The following is a 17,733-nucleotide window of genomic DNA, read 5'->3' as shown; positions in this document are numbered from 1 at the left end:
GGCATGTGTTGGTTATGGTTAAGGTCAGGATAAGTCTCCAGGAAATGCATGTAAGTCAATGTAATGTCCCCTGAAGTGATGTATACATGGTATGTGTGTGTGTGTGTGAGTGTGTGTGTGAGTGTTTATGTGTGTGTTTCTGTGTGTGTGTGTCTGTGTGTGTGTGTCTGTGTGTGTGTGTCTGTGTGTGTGTGTCTGTGTGTGTGTGTGTGTGTGAGTGTTTATGTGTGTGTTTCTGTGTGTGTGAGTGTTTATGTGTGTGTTTCTGTGTGTGTGTGTGTGTGTGTGTGTGTCTGTGTGTGTGTGTGTGTGTGTGTGTGTGTGTGTGTGAGTGTTTATGTGTGTGTTTCTGTGTGTGTGTGTGTGTGTGTGTGTGTGTGTGTGTTGTGTGTGTGTGTGTGTGTATAATGGTCCTATAAATAAAAATAAATAACATTTATTTGTATAAAGCTTTTATAGCAGGTGTGTTTTTAAAGTCTCCTGTTGGACTAACAGATAATCAAACAGCTGATCAATAACCTGAACCAGCTGATCAATAACCTGAAACAGCTGATCAATAACCTGAACCAGCCCGTTGGCATGAGATTATTTATTGGTATCTTCCTGGTATTCAGAGGTTAGGGGCTGTTAGCCTCCCTTGTGTCTCTGGCAGATGGATTTAATCCTCATGGAGCAGTGCAGGTCGTTGAGGCGTCCGTCGTCATGAAGATGAGCGCAATCTTCATCTCCGGCTCCGAGTCCGTGAAGATTCCAAGCGTCCGGCTGCCCGGGCATCCAGCGTCTGGAGGGACACATCGTGAGAGACACAGAGACGGAGGGACACATCGTGAGAGACACAGAGACGGAGAGACACAGAGACACAGAGACACAGAGACACAGAGACAGAGACAGAGAGACACAGAGACGGAGGGACACATCGTGAGAGACACAGAGACGGAGAGACACAGAGACACAGAGACACAGAGACAGAGACAGAGAGACACAGAGACACAGAGACACAGAGACAGAGGGACACATCGTGAGAGACACAGAGACACAGAGACACAGAGACAGAGACACAGAGACAGAGGGACACATCGTGAGAGACACAGAGACGGAGAGACACAGAGACACAGAGACACAGAGACACAGACACAGAGACACAGAGACACAGAGACAGAGACACAGAGACACAGAGACACAGAGACACAGAGACACAGAGACACAGAGACACAGAGACAGAGAGACACAGAGACACAGAGACAGAGAGACACAGAGACACAGAGACAGAGGGACACATCGTGAGAGACACAGAGACACAGAGACACAGAGACACAGAGACACAGAGACACAGAGACACAGAGACAGAGGGACACATCGTGAGAGACACAGAGACGGAGAGACACAGAGACACAGAGACACAGACACAGAGACACAGAGACACAGAGACACAGAGACAGAGACACAGAGACACAGAGACAGAGACACAGAGACACAGAGACACAGAGACAGAGAGACACAGAGACACAGAGACACAGAGACACAGAGACACAGAGACAGAGAGACACAGAGACACAGAGACACAGAGACACAGAGACAGAGGGACACATCGTGAGAGACACAGAGACACAGAGACACAGAGACACAGAGACACAGGGACACATCGTGAGAGACACAGAGACACAGAGACACAGAGACACAGAGACAGAGAGACACAGAGACAGAGGGACACATCGTGAGAGACACAGAGACAGAGGGACACATCGTGAGAGACACAGAGACAGAGGGACACATCGTGAGAGACACAGAGACACAGAGACACAGACACAGAGACACAGAGACACAGAGACAGAGAGACAGAGACAGAGAGACACAGAGACAGAGACACAGAGACACAGAGACAGAGAGACAGAGACACAGAGACAGAGACACAGAGACACAGAGACAGAGACACAGAGACACAGAGACAGAGACACAGAGACACAGAGACAGAGAGACAGAGACAGAGACACAGAGACACAGAGACAGAGACAGAGAGACACAGAGACACAGAGACACAGAGACAGAGACACAGAGACAGAGACACAGAGACACAGAGACAGAGACACAGAGACAGAGACACAGAGACACAGACACAGAGACACAGAGACAGAGAGACAGAGACAGAGACACAGAGACAGAGACACAGAGACACAGAGACACAGAGACAGAGACACAGAGACAGAGACACAGAGACAGACACAGAGACACAGAGACACAGAGACAGAGAGACACAGAGACAGAGAGACACAGAGACACAGAGACACAGAGACAGAGACACAGAGACAGACACAGAGACACAGAGACACAGAGACAGAGACAGAGAGACAGAGACACAGAGACACAGAGACAGACACAGAGACACAGAGACACAGAGACACAGAGACAGAGAGACAGAGACACAGAGACACAGAGACACAGAGACACAGAGACACAGAGACACAGAGACAGAAAGACGGAGGGCGAGTCATGAGAGACAGAAAGACGGAGGAACACATCGTGAGAGACAGAAAGACGGAGGGCGAGTCATGAGAGACAGAAAGACGGAGGGCAAGTCATGAGAGACAGAAAGACGGAGGGGGAGTCGTTCGAAACGGATCGAAGCAGTTTCCCACAGAGACAGAGGGCGGGGCTCACCTGCGGTTCATGACGTAGGGCGTGTGGTTGACCCACTCCCATTGGCCGGTCCTCCCGTCCGTCAGACCCACCCAGTAGTAGGTTCCGTGAGAGTGAGATTTAACAAAGACCTGAACAGAGACAGGAAGCTGGTTTAACTTCCTGTGGGAACCGTGGATGTTTAATAAGAACTGGATCCAGCGTCGGGGGCGGGGCTTGTTCATTCCTATGAGAGCTGCTCATTGGCTCATGAGGACAAAATGGCCTGACATTCTCGAGAGCAAAACGTCAAAAATTACCCATCATGCCTGGCTGTCGGAGCAGAAGTACCCGTATGTAGCTCATAGAGCGCAGTTGAGTTTCCCCTTAAGCCCGCCTCCTGTCATTAAGCCCCGCCCCCTCCCGCTCTCGGCTCAGCAGAATGAATGGAGAGAGAAAATAAATCTGGATTCAGCTTTTAATGCATTTTACAACTCTAAGGACCGAATGATTCTAATAAGGGCTATCACAGAGTGCATTCTGGGTAGTTTATTTAGTTTGAATGATCCTCTGATTTACAGACGTCTCTTTCCCCATGTTAGCCAATGGGAGAAAGTCTTTCTGGTCCAGTGACGTCACGGACTGATACGGACGTTGTAGTACCGCCGTTTGGCCACTAGGAATGTTTTCCTCAGAGTCCGGAGCACTTCCTGGGGGCTTGGGAGGAACTGCCCCTGCTGTTTACTCTATACATGTGAAGAGGCCCTATCCTGATGATGCTCTTTTCACCCTCTGTCTGAAACCAGGGCCCAGTCTGCTCTGATTGGTTAGCTGGCCGGCTCTGTTGTGATTGGCGCGCTGTGATGTCACTATGTTCCTGAAGTTAACAAAGGGGTCCAATGGAGGCGATGTTTATTATCTTTAACATTATGTTAAATAGATGGAGGAGTGGACGTCGAGGAAGATGGCTGCTTAAGTTCGTGGCTCCGGCGCCATCACCATTTATTTTTGCTTAAATATCCCACTATCAGTGATACTTTTTATCTCAAGTCACAAGTTATTAGTCCCAATAGTCATCTGTTACATTTAAACATGCCGAATACTAAAAAACATCCGAAAACCGTAGTTAATGCAACTCAACAACACCTGGTTCTCAAGGCTAATGCTAGCCCGAAGCCTGCGAATGTCTCACCGGACATTAAGGTGTTGAACTGCTACTGAGCCGACCAACACCGCGATTCTTGAGCTTCTTCAAAAGCTATCTGAGGACCAAACAAAGCACTTTACTGACCTTCGGAAAGAACTATCGGAAACGCGGAGAGCCGTTGTTGCTGTTGAGGAGAAGCTAGCCGACGTGCTTACCCGAATTACCAGTGCTGAGGCCCGGCTGGATATGCTGGAAGACCAGCGCCGCAATTCTCCGCCAGCCCTAGTGTCGGAGGTAGAAACGCTGAATGCTAAGCTGGTGGAATACGAGGATAGGGATAGGCGGGTGAATCTACGCATCTATGGATTCCCGGAGCATTCTGAGGAGAAAGATGCTTTATCCTTCCTGAAGACAACGCTACCGGACATCCTTCAGACGGGTTTTCCTGGGGGCCTGGATTTGGAGCGTGCTCACAGGTCTCTAGCCCCAATCAGGCCCGGGGCTCCACCGAGACCTTTCGTGGTGCGTTTCCTGAGATTCCAGCAAAAGGAGCACATGAGAAACGTCGCGAGGGAAATGGGAGATGTCAGGTGGAAGACCCATGAAATAAGCTTCTACCAGGATTTCTCAAAGGCAACGCAAGATCGGCGACGCTCCTTTTTGGAATGTAAACGGCTACTTCACTCGGCTAAGATCCCGTTTGGCATCGGATACCCGGCTGTACTGTCCTTCACTGCACCCAGTGGGGCTAAGCACCGCTTTGACGACCCGAAGAAGGCTATGCAGTGCATCAGAACTCTATAAACTTATAAGTGTTATCATGGACAGCGGACTGTGTCTTAGTAAACTGATTATTTACCCCTCCCCTCCCCTCCCCTGAAGAACACTGAGTTATTGTGGTAAGACATTCGTAGGTGTTTGGCATATAACATTCTAAGGGCTTTGGGGGTGGGGGGGAGCATGAAGTCTCAGTTACGCTGTCTGCCTGGATGGAACCCGTGGGCCGTATACGTAGACCATCGTTTTTGGACTGCTTTTTTCTTTCTACATTTATTTGTTTCATTCTTTTATTATGCACTGACCATATGTAGACCGGTAAGTCTTTCTCTTGCATTCCTAGCCAAGCATCATTGTCCTGTGTGTATGTGTGGGCTGCGTGTGTGGTTGTCGCGCTGGCGCTGTGTTTGTTGATGTCTATTATGTATGGAAAGCCCAAAGTGCCATAATTGCGCGTCCGTGCTCACGCGCGGCCTGTTTGTGCCTATAGACGCGGGATGGAGTTAAGAGTGTACGGACGCTGGTGTGTATAGGCTTGGTGGGAGAGTGCTGCTGCGAGTGTATGCGTGTGGGTGCTGGGCAGGCTGTATGGCTGGGCGTATATCGACATGTCAAAGTGGTACAAACTACTATCTTGTTGTATCTCTTTTTTCGTTTATTTCACATGTTCTTACGTTACTTGCCCACATTTTTATTTTTCTCTTGATTATTTGATGTTGTGATGGATCTTATGCATGTGTTCTGATGACTCACTACGCTGATGCGTTGCTCAGCAGTTCGTTAGATCATTGTCTAGCAATGAACAGATATCACCTGTTCTAATGGCTGGTGATGGTGCTGCCCCTCTTAGGCAGTTAGAGTTCCCAGATTTGAGTTATTTGTCCAGTTAGGGACTTATCAGGAATGTCCAGGAGGGACGTATCTCCTCACTTTTCTTGGGTTGTTTTTGAGTTTGTTTTATGTTTTGTCTTTTTTGGGGAAGGTTTTTTTTTGGGATCCAGATCACCATATCCTGCTTGTTGAGGTGACTATACTTTATATTGTATTCTTACACTTCTCTACTTATGACTAATCTCAATTTGATTTCCATTAATGCCAGGGGACTCAATATCTCACATCAAAGGACCACTATTTTAGGATTTTTGCACAAGAGAAATATTGACTTTGCCCGCTTTGCAAATAGGCTCTATCACCCTATTGTCTTTTCGTCTGCTCCTACGAAGACCAAGGGTGTGATGATAGTTTGTAGGCGCAAGCTGAAATTTGATCTGATCGGCTCTTGGACGGCTAAGGAGGGGCGACTGGCCATTGCCAAGATTTGTCTGGACGGGCAGAATATAGCATTGATTTCTGCCTATGCTCCCAACACTTTCGAGGCTGGCTTTTATGAGCAATTCACCAAAACTCTACGGGATCTCACGGCTTTCGTCTGGTTATGGGCGCAGATTTCAATGCAGTATGGGATAGCTACATGGATAGAACGGGTGGGGCTGAGAGTAGAGACCAACGTCTCGCTTCTGATGCGTTACGCCGGTGGGCGGCCCAAACAAATATGATAGACATCTGGCGTGTGATGAATCCCTCCATAAAAGATTACTCTTTTTCCTCAGGTAGACATAAATCCTTTTCTAGGCTAGATTTTCTCTTTGCGTCCAAAGATCTATTTCATAATGTTGGAAAGGCTTTCTATATACCAGTTACATGGACTGATCACAAACCCATCTGCTGTTCTGTCACACGTAGGGCTGTCCCCACTAGAGCTCCCAGATGGCCTTTTCACTCCTCACTGCTGCGTGACGAAACATACAAGTCTCAGTTTGAGACTAACCTCCGCAAGTTTTTGGGGTTCAACAAGGGGTCAGTGTCTGACCCGAGAGAGGGAGGCAACGAAGGGCTTTATTAGAAGCAACACCACTCTGTACGCATCCACCCGAAACAAGGAACGTGCAGCTCAATTGGAAGCATTAGAACTAAAGTATGCTGCTCTCGATGCTAACTTACAACACCATGACAGCGATTCTGTTGCACTCCAAAAAGACCTGATCAAAAAAGAAATGAATTCTCTCCTCAGACGCCGTTCAGAATTTCTTATGCACAGAACCAGACAGACTTACTACTTCCACTCCGCCAGACCTAGCCACCTGCTGGCCTTGAGGCTTCGGACCAATGAACATTTAGCTGATATTTTCAGTGTTAAATCTATAGATGGCACTGTTCTAACCGATCCCAAGAGCGTGAACACCACCTTTGTTTCTTTCTACAAGGATCTGTACAGTTCGGAGAGTGGCTTTGTCCAATCTGTTTGCGATGATTTTTTAAATAATATCCAAATGGAGTCTCTTTCTGTCAGCGACTCTGAAAATCTGAATGCCCCCATCACACACCACGAAATTGAGAAAGCAGTAAAGGACATGCGTAAGGGCAGGTCGCCAGGCCCAGATGGTATTCCACCTGAATTCTATCTCACCTTTTGGCCCTTGCTCGGCCCCTTGCTTGTAGAGATGATATTATTTTCTATTAAGGAGGGTTCATTTTTGAGAGACGTCAACACTGCCCTGTTATCATTGCTTCTTAAAAAAGGCAAGGATCCGACAGAGTGTACTAGTTACAGGCCCCTCTCACTCTTAACCTGTTAAGCCCCAAGCCTGTTTTTCAGGTTTCAGGCTCGAAAATGACATGCCCAAAACAAATGACTACAACTTCACTTCTAAAAGGGTTATATGAATAATTTCTTTTATCAAAGCAAGGTTACATCTGTGAGTTGGATGTAGAAGTGTCAGAATCAATATAGATTTTTCTCAGTCAGAGTAAATTCAGATGGAACATAGTAAAAAAAGGTAAATTCTTACCTCCGCCTAAAGAAAAAACATTACTTATAGTGAAAACCACCCTTGAATGATGGGATGGTAGACTAAAAGCTTTAGGAATCCAAACTATAACATATAAGTACCCTGTATCAAGATTGAGGCAAAACAAGTTCGATTTGACCTTTTTAGAGAGGTTTAGCAAAAAAAAGTTCCAGGCGGAATAAGCTTTCGGCACATTTGGGTATATCTGGTTCCATCAGTGCCATTTGACCTTTTTCAGGTAATAGACTATAAAAATGATGTATTACATTGAATTATCACCATAGGTATTCATTCCATTCAAAGACAAAAAATAAAAATAAAAATAATTAATCATTTTCTTTTTTTAATTTGTGAAAAAAAAAAAGACCCGCTGACGGGGGCTTTGGGGCTTAACAGGTTGAACACTGACGTAAAGATCTATGCCAAAGTGCTGGCTAGGCGCCTTCAGTCTCACATGACGGATCGAGTACATAGCGATCAGACAGGCTTTATCAAATCCAGGCTAGCCGCTGACAATGTAAGGAGGCTATTACACATCATAGATGGGGCCCAACACCTACCTTCCCCAGCTGCAGGTCTCTCACGTGATGCGATGAAGGCCTTCGACCGTCTAGAATGGCCCTTTTTGTGGTCGGTACTCGGGGCAATGGGCTTTGGCGCCCCTTTTATTGACATGGTCAAGGTGCTATATAAAAACCCAACAGCTATGGTGCTTACAGGCAAGGTATGCTCCCCATCTTTTGCTATCTCGAGAGGATCAAGGCAAGGCTGTCCGCTAAGCCCCTTGCTATTTGCGCTGTCACTTGAGCCGCTGGCACAGACCATTCGTCAGTCACGTTATCCCCAATCTCCATTAATGGTACGCATCATCATCTTTCCTTATATGCTGATGATGTGCTATTGTATTTGGGCAATGCTGTACAATGTATCCCAAGAATACTGTCTGTTGTCGATCCATATGGTCAGCTTTCTGGGTTTAAGATCAATTGGCAGAAATCTGCTTTGATGCCACTGAACCAGGCAATGATCGATGCACCTGTCCCTCCATCTATCCCAGGTGTCAAAACGTGTACATACCTGGGGATAGACGTGTTTCCTTCGATTCAGACAATAGTGAAACATAACTATGGTAACACGCTTCATAAAATCATTTCTGATTTGGATAGATGGTCTTCTCTGCCTGATTCACTTCGCAGCCGTGTATCAATAATCAAGATGAACATTCTACCCAGAGTTCATTTTGTTAGTTCAATGCTACCTCTTCCTCCACCAACTCAGTGCTGGAGCAAGCTACAGACAGCTGTGACCACATGTTTATGGCAAACGCCCACGCATCAAGCTCTCTACAATGCAGCGGGACAGACAGACAGTTTGTCTCTCCCAAATTGTAAACACTATTATTGGGCCTTCACGCTTAGACCCTTATTAACCTGGCTCCAGTCTGAGGAATCAGTGTCATGGCGGGCCCTGGAAGAGAGTCTAGTGCATCCTTACACCCTTCAAGATCTCTTGTATTCGCACAACTATTGCGCAGTGTCGTTGCAGGTTCGGCCCCATTGTATCACAATGTCTGTCTGTCTGGAGGGCGGTAGAGAAACTATGTGGCTGCCCCGATGCATGGAATCCATGTTCCCCATTATTTAACAATGCCAGATTGTTGATTGGTGGCCATCCCATTCAGTTTCCTCAGTGGAAAGTGAGAGGGGTTCATATACTGGGGAACGTCTATGGAGATGAAGGTCTGCGTTCGTTTCGGGAGCTGTGTACAGAATTTGATTTGATTGTTGAGTTGAGGTCGGCTTTAAGGGCTAGCGGTGTTCCATTGCAAAGTCCTCTATGACCACACCCGCTGCATAACATCCTACACTCCACTAGAGGTACAAGTGGCCTTGTTTCCTTTACTGGTTCATTTCACAACACGCTTATAGACCTCTGGCGTTAGATGTGATATGGAGGGCCGACATCCCAGATCTGGATCCAGAGTTTGATTGGGATGAAGTCTGGTCCAATATACTAATAGCTTCTAGGCATCCTGACCACCAGCACATACCTTATCATTTGACTCATAGAGTTGACCTTACGCCTAGGAAGCTTTGTTTAATGAAAATAACTGCTGATCCAAATTGCACTCTATGTGACGTAGAGGCTATTGGTACTTATTTACATATGTTCTGGGAATGTCCGCCAGTGGCCAGATTCTGGGAGATGGTTGCCTCTAACCTTTGGGCGATATTTGAGACTAACGTGCCTCATTCACGTGTCACACTTTAAACGACCTGTCCAACCTGGGTTTAACCCTGACCAAAAGGCGAGCACTATTAGCCGGGCTTACAGCAGCAAAAAAATGTGTTGCGACTCGGTGGAAGCCTCCCCATTCCCTCTCACGTAAGCTCTGGGTTCTAACATATCTAGACATATCGTATCTAGAAGTATCCACAGCCCGGGTACATGGGGCGAAGGAGTCAACAATAGAAATGTGGACTTCGCTCATTGTTTCAACGTTTGGTGAGTAATGTGCAGTACCGGAGTCCAACAGAGAGGCAGCAGCTGTGGGACAGCAGCCTGCGTAGCTTCCCTGCCCTGAAGAAGAAGTGAACCTTCGGTCGCGTGAAGAGTCTGCTTAATGCGCTCTGTCGTAGCCCCCGCACGAGGCTCCAGCGACCCCCCCCCCCGGTCAACAACTTCAAAATTCAGGGCTATATAAAAAAATCGCTGGCCTGCGAAAGTGTCTCTAGGAATAACTTTGGCCCTTGGACAGATGTGTTGGAGCGCTGTGATGTCACTATGTTCCTGAAGTTAACAAAGGGCTCCAATGGAGGCGTTCCAGACCTCTCGAACATTATAATAAATATGTTAAAGATGATATATTTAACAGACAGTTGTCCCGCCCCTTAGCCTATCACGTACAATGTGTTCCATAGTGATGTCACTACGTTCAGGAAGTGATATAGTAACTGTTGTGATTGACAGACAGGTGTCTCACCCACTCGTCGTCAGAGAGGATGATGGCCAGGTGGGACTCGTGGTCGTTGCACCAGGCTTTAGCCTCGTCCCAGGACAGGAGAGTCTGACTGAACAGGTAGCAGCTGCTCTGGAAGGTGGTCCAGGCCAGAGGACAGCACCCCTCTACTGAAGAGCCTGAGAGAGAGACAGGTGAGAGGACAGACAGGTGAGAGACAGACAGGTGAGAGAGAGGTGAGAGAGAGGTGAGAGAGACAGGTGAGAGAGAGACAGGTGAGAGAGAGACAGGTGAGAGACAGACAGGTGAGAGACAGACAGGTGAGAGACAGACAGGTGAGAGAGACAGGTGAGGTGAGAGAGAGACAGGTGAGAGAGACAGGTGAGGTGAGAGAGAGACAGGTGAGAGAGACAGACAGGTGAGAGAGAGACAGGTGAGAGACAGACAGGTGAGAGACAGACAGGTGAGAGAGAGGTGAGAGAGAGGTGAGAGAGACAGGTGAGAGAGAGACAGGTGAGAGAGAGACAGGTGAGAGACAGACAGGTGAGAGAGAGGTGAGAGAGAGGTGAGAGAGAGACAGGTGAGAGAGAGACAGGTGAGAGAGAGACAGGTGAGAGAGAGACAGGTGAGAGACAGACAGGTGAGAGAGAGGTGAGAGAGAGGTGAGAGAGAGACAGGTGAGAGAGAGACAGGTGAGAGAGAGACAGGTGAGAGACAGACAGGTGAGAGAGAGACAGGTGAGAGAGAGACAGGTGAGAGAGAGACAGGTGAGAGACAGACAGGTGAGAGAGAGACAGTTGAGAGAGATGTGTGTGTGTGTGTGTGTGTCTGTACTGTTGTGGATGAGGTGTTCGAGGGAACATTTGAGCTCGGAGACCGTCTTGCTGAGAGAGTCCAGAGCGGAGAGCTGCTTCAACGCCTCGGACACTGAACACACACACACACACACACACACACACTCACACACACACACAGACACACACACACACACACACACACACACACAGACACACACACACACACACACACACACACACACACACACACACACACACACACACACACACACACACACACACACACACATAGAGAGAGACACACACACACACACACACACACACACACACACACACACACACACACACACACACACACAGTGTCAGTCACAGCAGTGTGGTTGAAGGTGTTTCAGGTGAAGTGAGACTCACCTGAGTTCAGCTCATCTTTGTTGCTCTCCACTGCAAACCTTACCCTCTGAACATCTTTAACTGCATCTGAGGAAGAGGAGGAGGAAGAGGAAGAGGAGGAGGGGGAGGAGGAGGAAGAGGAAGAGGAGGAGGAGGAGAGATGGAGATGAGAGGCTCCTCCAGCAGAGCAGATATAGATATAGAGCACATAGAAGAGACACAACAGGGTGTTACCTCTGGTCTCCTGCTGGCTGGAGCTCTGAGTCTCCGTCAGGTTAGACACTGAGTTCTCTACGGACCAGAGTCTGTTGGACATCTTGGTGTCTGCACACACACACACACACACACACACACACACACACACACACACACACACACACACACACATACACAGACACACACACACACACACACAGACACACACCAACAACACACCCACACACACATACAGACACACACACACACACACACACACACACACACAGACATCACACACGACACCACACACAACACACAGACCACACACAGACACACACACACACACACACACCACCACACACACCACAGAGACACACACACACACACACACACATACACAGCACACACACACACACACACAGCACAGCATACACACACACACACACACACACGATACCATACACACACACACACATACCATACACACACACCATACACATACACATACACACACACACACACACATACACACACAGACACACACACACACACACACATCACATACACACACACACACACACACACACATACACCACACACACACACACACACATACCACACACACATCACACACACACACCACACACACACACACACACACACACACACACACACAGACACAGCACACATCACACACACACACACACACACACCAGACACACACACACAGACACACACACACACACACACATACACACACATAATATTGACTCATCGTTACATTGAGAATATTCAGACTTTTGTTCATTTATAATTATTTATTTTTTTAACAATTTTACAGTTTACCTTTTCCAAATACTCACAGAACTGTCCTGTGTGTGTGTGTGTGTGTGTGTGTGTGTGTGTGTGTGTGTGTGTGTGTGTGTGTGTGTGTGTGTGTGTGTGTGTGTGGTGTGTGTGTGTGTGTGTGTGAGTGTGTGTGTGAGTGTGTGTGTCTGAGTGTGTGTCTGTGTGTGTGTGTGTGTGTGTGTGTGTGTGAGTGTGTGTGTCTGAGTGTGTGTGTGAGTGTGTGTGTCTGAGTGTGTGTGTGTGTGTGTGTGTGTGTGTGTGTGTGTGTGAGTGTGTGTGTCTCACTGCTTGCTCCCAGAGCTATGATCAGGATCAGGATAAATGTCGCCGTCAGAACAGGAAACAACAAGGGTCTGAATCTGGAGACAAGAGAGAGAGAGACAGGGGGACCTGCAGAGACACAGACAGGTGAGAGACAGACAGGTGAGAGACAGACAGGTGAGAGACAGACAGGTGAAAGACAGACAGGTGAGAGACACACAGGTAGAGAGAGACAGACAGGTGAGAGAGAGACAGGTGAGAGACAGACAGGTGAGAGACACACAGGTGAGAGACACACAGGTGAGACAGACAGGTGAGAGACAGACAGGTGAGAGACACACAGGTGAGAGACAGACAGGTGAGACAGACAGGTGAGAGACACACAGGTGAGAGACACACAGGTGAGAGACACACAGGTGAGACAGACAGGTGAGAGACAGACAGGTGAGAGACACACAGGTGAGATAGACAGGTGAGAGACACACAGGTGAGAGACACACAGGTAGAGAGAGACAGGTGAGAGACACACAGGTGAGAGACAGACAGGTGAGAGAGAGACAGGTGAGAGACACACAGGTGAGAGACACACAGGTGAGAGACAGACAGGTGAGAGAGACAGGTGAGAGACACACAGGTGAGAGACACACAGGTAGAGAGAGACAGGTGAGAGACAGACAGGTGAGAGACAGACAGGTGAGAGACAGACAGGTGAGAGACAGACAGGTGAGAGACAGACAGGTGAGAGAAGACAGGTGAGAGAGACAGGTGAGAGACACACAGGTAGAGAGAGACACAGGTGAGAGACAGACAGGTGAGAGAGAGACAGGTGAGAGACACACAGGTGAGAGACACACAGGTGAGACAGACAGGTGAGAGACACACAGGTAGAGAGAGACAGACAGGTGAGAGACAGACAGGTGAGAGACACACAGGTGAGAGACACACAGGTAGAGAGAGACAGACAGGTGAGAGACAGACAGGTGAGAGACAGACAGGTGAGAGACACACAGGTGAGAGACACACAGGTGAGAGACAGACAGGTGAGAGAGACAGGTGAGAGACACACAGGTGAGAAACACACAGGTGAGAGACACACAGGTGAGAGACAGACAGGTGAGAGACACACAGGTAGAGAGAGACAGGTGAGAGACAGACAGGTGAGAGACAGACAGGTGAGAGAGAGACAGGTGAGAGACACACAGGTGAGAGACACACAGGTAGAGAGAGACACACAGGTAGAGAGAGACAGGTGAGAGACAGACAGGTGAGAGACACACAGGTGAGAGACAGACAGGTGAGAGACAGACAGGTGAGAGACAGACAGGTGAGAGACAGACAGGTGAGAGACACACAGGTAGAGAGAGACAGGTGAGAGACAGACAGGTGAGAGACACACAGGTGAGAGACAGACAGGTGAGAGACAGACAGGTGAGAGAGAGACAGGTGAGAGACACACAGGTAGAGAGAGACAGGTGAGAGACAGACAGGTGAGAGACACACAGGTAGAGAGAGACAGGTGAGAGACACACAGGTGAGAGACACACAGGTAGAGAGAGACACACAGGTGAGAGACAGACAGGTGAGAGACAGACAGGTGAGAGACAGACAGGTGAGAGACAGACAGGTGAGAGACACACAGGTGAGAGACACACAGGTAGAGAGAGACACACAGGTGAGAGACCACAGGTGAGAGACAGACAGGTGAGAGACAGACAGGTGAGAGACAGACAGGTGAGAGACAGACAGGTGAGAGACAGACAGGTGAGAGACACACAGGTAGAGAGAGACAGGTGAGAGACAGACAGGTGAGAGACACACAGGTGAGAGACAGACAGGTGAGAGACAGACAGGTGAGAGAGAGACAGGTGAGAGACACACAGGTAGAGAGAGACAGGTGAGAGACAGACAGGTGAGAGACACACAGGTAGAGAGAGACAGGTGAGAGACACACAGGTGAGAGACACACAGGTAGAGAGAGACACACAGGTGAGAGACAGACAGGTGAGAGACACACAGGTGAGAGACACACAGGTAGAGAGAGACACACAGGTGAGAGAGAGACAGGTGAGAGACACACAGGTGAGAGACACAGGTGAGAGACACACAGGTAGAGAGAGACAGGTGAGAGACACACAGGTAGAGAGAGACAGGTGAGAGACACACAGGTGAGAGACAGACAGGTGAGAGACACACAGGTAGAGAGACACACAGGTGAGAGACACACAGGTGAGAGACAGACAGGTGAGAGACAGACAGGTGAGAGACACACAGGTAGAGAGACACACAGGTGAGAGACACACAGGTGAGAGACACACAGGTGAGAGACACACAGGTGAGAGACAGACAGGTGAGAGACACACAGGTAGAGAGAGACAGGTGAGAGACACACAGGTGAGAGACAGACAGGTGAGAGACAGACAGGTGAGAGACACACAGGTAGAGAGAGACAGGTGAGAGACACACAGGTGAGAGACACACAGGTGAGAGACAGACAGGTGAGAGGACAGACAGGTGAGAGACAGACAGGTGAGAGACACACAGGTGAGAGACAGACAGGTGAGAGACAGACAGGTGAGAGACACACAGGTGAGAGACAGACAGGTGAGAGACACACAGGTGAGAGACAGACAGGTGAGAGACAGACAGGTGAGAGACACACAGGTGAGAGACAGACAGGTGAGAGACACACAGGTGAGAGAGACAGGTGAGAGACACACAGGTGAGAGACAGACAGGTGAGAGACAGACAGGTGAGAGACAGACAGGTGAGAGACACACAGGTAGAGAGAGACAGGTGAGAGACAGACAGGTGAGAGACACACAGGTGAGAGACACACAGGTGAGAGACAGACAGGTGAGAGACAGACAGGTGAGAGAGAGACAGGTGAGAGACACACAGGTAGAGAGAGACAGGTGAGAGACACACAGGTAGAGAGAGACACACAGGTGAGAGAGACAGGTGAGAGACAGACAGGTGAGAGACAGACAGGTGAGAGACACACAGGTAGAGAGAGACAGGTGAGAGACACACAGGTGAGAGACACACAGGTAGAGAGAGACAGACAGGTGAGAGAGACAGGTGAGAGACACACAGGTGAGAGACACAGGTGAGAGACAGACAGGTGAGAGACACACAGGTAGAGAGAGACAGGTGAGAGACACACAGGTGAGATACAGACAGGTGAGAGACACACAGGTAGAGAGAGACAGGTGAGAGACACACAGGTGAGAGACACACAGGTGAGAGACACACAGGTGAGAGACACACAGGTGAGAGAGACACACAGGTGAGAGACACACAGGTAGAGAGAGACACACAGGTGAGAGACACACAGGTAGAGAGAGACACACAGGTGAGAGACAGACAGGTGAGAGACACACAGGTGAGAGACACACAGGTGAGAGACACACAGGTGAGAGACACACAGGTGAGAGACACACAGGTGAGAGACACACAGGTGAGAGACACACAGGTGAGAGAGACAGGTGAGAGACACACAGGTGAGAGACACACAGGTGAGAGACAGACAGGTGAGAGAGACAGGTGAGAGACACACAGGTGAGATACACACAGGTGAGAGACAGACAGGTGAGACACACAGAATATTCTCAAAAGATTCAGATATTTTTTCACTAAATATTCTGTCTTTTTTCTCCAGAATATATCAAAACAAGAGAGAAAAGAGTCCCTCTGAGAGACAGACAGGCGAGAGAGAGACAGGTGAGAGACAGACAGGTGAGAGACAGACAGGTGAGAGACAGACAGGAGAGGGACAGACAGGTGAGAGAGAGACAGGTGAGAGACAGACAGGTGAGAGACAGACAGGTGAGAGACAGACAGGAGAGGGACAGACAGGTGAGAGACAGACAGGTGAGAGACAGACAGGTACCTTTGTTCCAGAAGGTGTCGCTCTCATCTTCGACGTTGTCATGGTATTCAGTCGTCATGGCGATGTCTCCGTCTCGTCTCCTTCACGACAAAAAGACTGAAAACAGGCGGCGAGCCGGAGGTCATCGACCCTCAGAGACGCACTTTGAACTGTGTGTGTGTGTGTGTGTGTGTGTGTGTGTGTGTGTGTGTGTGTGTGTGTGTAATGTCCCTCTGTCTGACAAACATCAACGTGTTCCTCCTGCTGAACCTGAAACACTGCAGCTTCTCAGAAAGTGTTGTTGTGTTGAAACATTAAAACAACGGAAAGTTACTCATACTCATATGAAGCCTCCCTCTATTGCGAAATGTCTCCATGCGATCTGTAACCGCTTCCAGATGTCCCGCCCCTCATCATGTGCAATGTGTTGGAGCGCTGTGATGTCACTATGTCCCGCCCCTCATCACGTGCAATGTGTTGGAGCGCTGTGGTGTCACTATGTCCCGCCCCTCATCACGTGCAATGTGTTGGAGCGCTGTGATGTCACTATGTCCCGCCCCTCATCACGTGCAATGTGTTGGAGCGCTGTGATGTCACTATGTCCCGCCCCTCATCACGTGCAATGTGTTGGAGCGCTGTGATGTCACTATGTCCCGCCCCTCATCACGTGCAATGTGTTGGAGCGCTGTGATGTCACTATGTCCCGCCCCTCATCACGTGCAATGTGTTGGAGCGCTGTGGTGTCACTATGTCCCGCCCCTCATCACGTGCAATGTGTTGGAGCGCTGTGGTGTCACTATGTCCCGCCCTCATCACGTGCAATGTGTTGGAGCGCTGTGATGTCACTATGTCCCGCCCCTCATCACGTGCAATGTGTTGGAGCGCTGTGATGTCACTATGTCCCGCCCCTCATCACGTGCAATGTGTTGGAGCGCTGTGATGTCACTATGTCCCGCCCCTCATCACGTGCAATGTGTTGGAGCGCTGTGATGTCACTATGTCCCGCCCCTCATCACGTGCAATGT

At 48.9% G+C, this 17,733-nt stretch overlaps 1 pseudogene; it reads right to left on the bottom strand.

Annotated features, from left to right (window-relative positions):
• Positions 1-435: 435 nt before the first annotated feature.
• LOC117480842 lies at positions 436-16,922 on the bottom strand (annotated as a pseudogene).
• Positions 16,923-17,733: the final 811 nt, after the last annotated feature.

This window comes from Trematomus bernacchii, unplaced genomic scaffold (assembly GCF_902827165.1).
Source record: "Trematomus bernacchii unplaced genomic scaffold, fTreBer1.1, whole genome shotgun sequence".
NCBI classification, from domain to species: domain Eukaryota; kingdom Metazoa; phylum Chordata; class Actinopteri; order Perciformes; family Nototheniidae; genus Trematomus; species Trematomus bernacchii.
Note: the sequence above shows the minus strand (reverse complement) of the source record. Positions and strands in the feature narration are given on the sequence as shown.